General features: G+C 40.7%; 1 non-coding gene across 1 annotated transcript; it reads right to left on the bottom strand.

Moving 5' to 3' along the window:
* Positions 1 to 5,227: 5,227 nt before the first annotated feature.
* Positions 5,228 to 5,299, bottom strand: TRNAI-AAU (transfer RNA isoleucine (anticodon AAU)). The gene has a single exon. It is a non-coding gene; the product is annotated as a tRNA-Ile (tRNA).
* Between the last annotated feature and the right edge of the window lie 352 nt (positions 5,300 to 5,651).

The following is a 5,651-nucleotide window of genomic DNA, read 5'->3' as shown; positions in this document are numbered from 1 at the left end:
GACATATTGAAGCCGGATATCTTGTTTTCTGTTAAACAGCTTTAAATGTTTTCATTGTTATATTAACTCGAAAACATTATCTCTTCCAAAAACTGGGAAAAGTAAAGAAAAGGAACAAGGAGTAGGAATGCCTTTCTGTGAGGAAGAACTGAAGGATTTGGAGCCTCTTAGTGTAGAAAAAAGACAATAAGGAAGAGGGAGGAGCATGATAAATGTTTGTAGAATTATGTGAGGTGCCAAGAAATGGGACAGAAAAAAACTTTTCTTCTCTCTCTCAAATATACTAGATTTCAGAGCTGCACAATGAAGCTGAGGGGGTGAAGATTCAGGAGGATGTACAAAAGAAAGTACTTCGTTACACAACACATAATACCATGTCAACTCACTGCCACAGGAAATAGTGAGAGACAATAGTGTACATGTTTTTTTTAAAAAAGAATTAGTCAAATTCATTGAAAGCTGCCTTGAACCTTGAGGAAAGGCAGGATATAAATATTTTAATAAATAAATACAGGTAAATTGAGGATACATCCATTAATAGCCATTGGCCATGATTGCTACAGAGAATGTCCATGTCCAGAGGTAGTATAACTCTGAATACCAGTTGCTTGAGGGAGAAGCTTTGGCCTTTCTGCCTCTATTTATGAGCACGTTGGGTCACTGTGCAGAAGAGGACTAGGTGGACCAATGGCCTGATTCAGCAGGAGTCTTATGTTCTTAATACTTCTGCCTCAATGATACTAGAAGAAGATTCCAAATTTCAAAATTAGGCTCTGAAAAATGAGCATTTTCCTGATTTGGGGAAAAATCAGCTGGATTTACTGAGCCTAAGGCCCAGTGGAATTCATCCATCACTCATTTTGTTATAAATCACCAGGCAGCATCATATTAAAACAGAATTATTGGGCAAGCAGATGTGAAAAAGAAGCACAGTTTAACTTATACATTTGCAACATGTGCAACAATTAGGGTTGCCATCCTCAGGTGGTGGCTGGAGATCTCCCACTATTACAACTGATCCCCAGGTGGACTCTGTGGCATTATATCCCATTGAAGTGCCTTCCCTCCTCAAACCCCACCCTCCTCAGGCTCCACCCTCAAAATCTCCAGATATTTCTTAACACATAGCTGGCAACCCTAGCAACAATATGTCACAAAAAACATCCCCACCCATTAGATTCAAACACAGAGCACTGTATAATTCTATTGCAAATACAATTGACATTATTTTAAAGTATGCTTTCAAAGGTGGCATATAAACAATCTGCCTCCCCTGATTACATGCCTGTAGATCCACTATGCAGAAGACCCCACTGGGGGGGCGGGCAAGAAAAGTGTTTAATAAAATCCCTCTAATTGCTTGCAATTCATCAGACTTCATCAAAACACACATCCTAAACCAGGTTATGCATCCATTGCATGAAGACCACTGATCTTGTGACCTACTCAGAATATTCCCAGGAAATGACCCTTGATCATCATGTAGCATACTTTCACCACAACTCTAGGATGAGGAAGGCATATTTTTCCAAAGAGTTTTCATGCCCGGAGCTCAGACAATTGGCAACTATGCAGGACTAAATCACATCCAAAAACCAATACAAAGAACGAGGGCATTTCCAAAAGGCAGTGGGAGCTCGATTTGACAAAGGGCATGAAAGATGGTGGCACAATCGATCACGTCGAGCACATAAGGGAACCCCGAAATGTCATGAAAACTCTGTTTGATCTGTTGTCCCTACTGTTCGTCATATAAAAAATTAACATATTTAATTAACTGCCTGACCAAAGCAGCTGTTCCCTTATATAAAACTTCAACATGGATGCTACTCAATGCTTGAATGTGCCAGTGAAATTGTGGCTTAGGACTGATTATGTTTTTGCACCGAATGGCCCAGCGTGGGTTCCATGTCCAATGGGCTGAAGTCAAGATCCTTCTTCAATTTATGATGGCGCACGGTGATGCTTCAGCCCAGATTGCTTAATGACATCCAACTTCAGGTCTGCCAAGAGGACACACCAGGCACAGCGAAATAGACTCCCTGGCCAGGCCAACCGCTTCCCTTGTTTTTGTGTTCCTGACAGCCAGCCATCTCCCTGCTGCCGAGACCACTGATAGGATTGGCATGCAGTTTCCCCTCTGAAAACGCCAACCACTATTTCATTTATAACCCAATTCGATCATGTGTCACACCTGGTTCCTTCTCTTAAATATTTCAAAGGCAACCTTTGAATGCAAGCTATCCAACTTCAAAATTCCAAAAGGAGTAGAGTTTAAAAGTCATTTGCAGAGACAACTTTGACAAACAGCATGCTTGCTTTGTGGAGAGACATCCCACCTCCCTTTCCAGTTGCTTCTTAATCAGTATGCATCTGTTTTGTTGGGAATGTGTCTGGAGTAACTGTGCTAATTGTCAGTCACCTGAGTATTTCCATATTCATTCTTGAAGTGGCACAAGGGTCTATCTGGAGCCAGTGCAGCTGACAAAACACTGGTTGGATGTGGGCTCTAAACTCTGTCAGTACCCTCACTACTGCATTGTGGACCAGCTGGTGCCTCTGGAGCCGTCTCAAGGGCAGCCCTGCATAGAGCAAGTTACAGTAGTCTAGTCTGGAGGCGAGCATTGCTTGGATCATTGTAGCCAGATCAGTGCTGGAAAGAGTTGGAAAGACACCCAAAGGTTTTGTTTTATTTCGATTAATAAAGGTGTGAGAGAAAGAGCTCACCATTCCAGTAAAATCTCCACTGCAGCAACCATATATATAAATTGGCCTCAGGCTCAAAACCATGTCACGGTGGAAGACCCTGGAGTGAAAAATTACTCTTCTTCTGATTTTCCAAAGTGGAGTAATATTGACAGACCACTTAAGGCATACTGTCTGAATAAGGTGAGACCATTTGCCTCCTGTCTGGAAGGTGAGAGAAGGGATGGAAAAAGAGCAAGGACTAGATTAGGAATGAGCCGTGCATCTTACAGTCATAAGTCTGGAATCTTGTGTGGTCCTCCTGTGACCCAAGACTCAAGGTTTTTATTGCAAACACTTTTCTTCAAACATCCATTTTAACATGCATCCATCTGTCAAGTGATGTTTTCCACAGCAGTGTTAATGTGTGTGCGCCCCCCACCACTGTGGTAGTTCACACCTTTAACTAGGGCTAGAGCTGGAGTGCAATAAACAGGCTTCCACCGTTTCAAATATTAAAAAGGCTCTAAACGTGAAAGACACTTCAAAGAAAGGGAAAGGAAAGGAAGAGAGAAGGAGGCAGAGCGCAGGCAGGCTACAGAAAGGCTAAAATTGACATTTAAAATGCACAAGGAGATGCCAGCTTGAAAATGTCCACAGTGAAAAGCAGGAGTGTGGGGGGAAGCTAACAAACTACAAGGCAGGCATATTTTTAGCTTCAAAACGTGTGTATTTAAAATTAGCATGATATCAAGGGCAAGAAAACCAGGTGAAATTCTTTAGCTTGTGTTTTAATTAGTTTCAAATTTCCCCCAAGGAGTAGAGAATGCAGAGTTCCATGTTCCAAACTTTCCTATAAAATTGCAACTTTCTCTCAAATTACAGGATCAGTGGGAATATAAAAAAAAACAGGGGGGGGGGAGGAAGAAAGTTACTGCTTTACATGAAATATTAAAATTGCATCAGGAATACTTTCTGGCATTAAAAATAAACAATAACGTTTCCTCCTAGTTTTGGTTCACTCCAGTTGTTTAAAAATTAATTATTACCTCTTTAAATATTTGATTAAATTACATTTGGGTGGGTTATCAGCATCCAAAAAAATGTCTGCTGTTTCTGTCATGCACATACATATGATACAGTTATGCTGTCAATAAAGCACAGAACCCCCGTGTCTCTGTTTCAGCATTTCAGAATTCCTGGATCTCTGTCACTTTAAATTAAACAGACAGCATTAAGTAAGGAAAGCCTAATAAAGTGAGAAATGATTAAATGACTTTATAAGATACCTGAGACTTTCTTATTTTGCGACTATATCTCACCTGGTGAAGGTGGAGGCAAGGGTTTGTACTGCATCCATTATTCTTTGGCTTAAATTAAATCTTATCCCTCAAGGACTGCAACCCCTGCTTTTACAGGATAAGTTCCAGTCAACATGGCTAAAGACGGTCCTTAATAAAATGGCCAGCCTGGGTCTTTCTCCATCTACCCAATGTGCATAGACCAAGCATCAAGATTCTTGAAGCAAAGGGTGGAAGACATTGAACGCTAGACAGACCTTGGAAAATCACAATTTTTCCTAGTATCTGATAAATCTAGATACTTAGTCTCACCTGCGGCTTTTTTTTTTTATCATCTTGAGTCTATTAATTATAGGAAGGCTTTTACCCTTGCCAGATGCCAGGCTATCTTAGAAGGGAAATATAAGAAGATCCCTAGATCAGAGATGTTATGTCCTTGTGGAACAGGGGACATTGAAACCATCAAACATGTACTGATATGTTGCCCATTCTACCACAAAGTTATATCAAAGCTTATTTTCCCCCTACTTGGTAAATTCCCTGAAGAGTCAGTCAAGCTTTTGGCAAAGAAGCTCCTATTAGGAGAAGATTCTCAGCTTATGCTCCAAACTGCCAGGTTCTGCACCATTGCTATTAAAATACGCAGAACTTTATTAGAAAATGATTGCTAGAGTATTTTAAAATTTTATTAATTTTAAGATGATAATTTTAACCAGGGGTTGCTTTTATTGATCTTACACCTTTATATGTATGAGCAGTCTGCGATTCTGCAGTGCAAAACTATCGAGTCTGGAAATTTTGATGTGTTGGCACGTGATTTGTCAGTCGACCGTATTAATAAATTTGAAATTTTACTATATCTCACATTTGAGAAAGGACACTTTACTTGTTAATCATTATTAATTAGGATTTGGAGATAAGATTCTTAAAATCAGAAGGCAGGACACATGAAGTTCAGTTTCTGTTCAACATATGGGCTTTATGGTATACTGAAGTCCCCTAATTAACATGTCCAATGGCATGTCCTAAGAACAGTCCAACAATTAACTGTTATGAGAAAGAAGAATATTCTCACAGAGAGCACATATGTGTAATAGCACATGAACACATGAACAAATGAAGCTGCCTTATACTGAATCAGACCCTTGGTTAATCAAAGTCAGTATTGTCTACTCAGACCAGCAGCAGCTCTCCAGGGTCTCAGGGTCTTTCACATCACCTACTTGTCTGGTTCCTTTAACTGGAGATGCCAGGGATTGAACCTGGAACCTTCTGCATATTAAGCAGATGCTCTACCACTGAGCCACAGCCCCTCCCCCTATATAAAATATATAAAAAGATAAAGGTAGTCCCCTGTGCAAGCACCAGGTCATTACTGACCCATGGGCTGATGACACATCACAATGGTTACAAGGTAGACTGTGTTTAGGGGTAGTTTGCCTTTGCCCTCATCTACAGTTTACCCCCAGCAAGCTGGCCACTCATTTTACCGACTTCGGAAGGATGGAAGGCTGAGTCAACCTTGAGCTGGCTACCTGAAACCGACTTCCATTGGGATCAAACTCAGGTTGTGAGCAGAGCTTTTGACTGCAGTATTGCAGTTTACCACTCTGCCCCATGGGGCAGATATAAGCAGGGAATAAAACATTGGTTTAAGCATTCTCA

This window comes from Euleptes europaea, chromosome 15 (genome assembly GCF_029931775.1).
Source record: "Euleptes europaea isolate rEulEur1 chromosome 15, rEulEur1.hap1, whole genome shotgun sequence".
NCBI lineage: Eukaryota > Metazoa > Chordata > Lepidosauria > Squamata > Sphaerodactylidae > Euleptes > Euleptes europaea.
The sequence above is the reverse complement of the archived record's forward strand: the minus strand, read 5'-3'. Positions and strand labels throughout refer to the sequence as shown.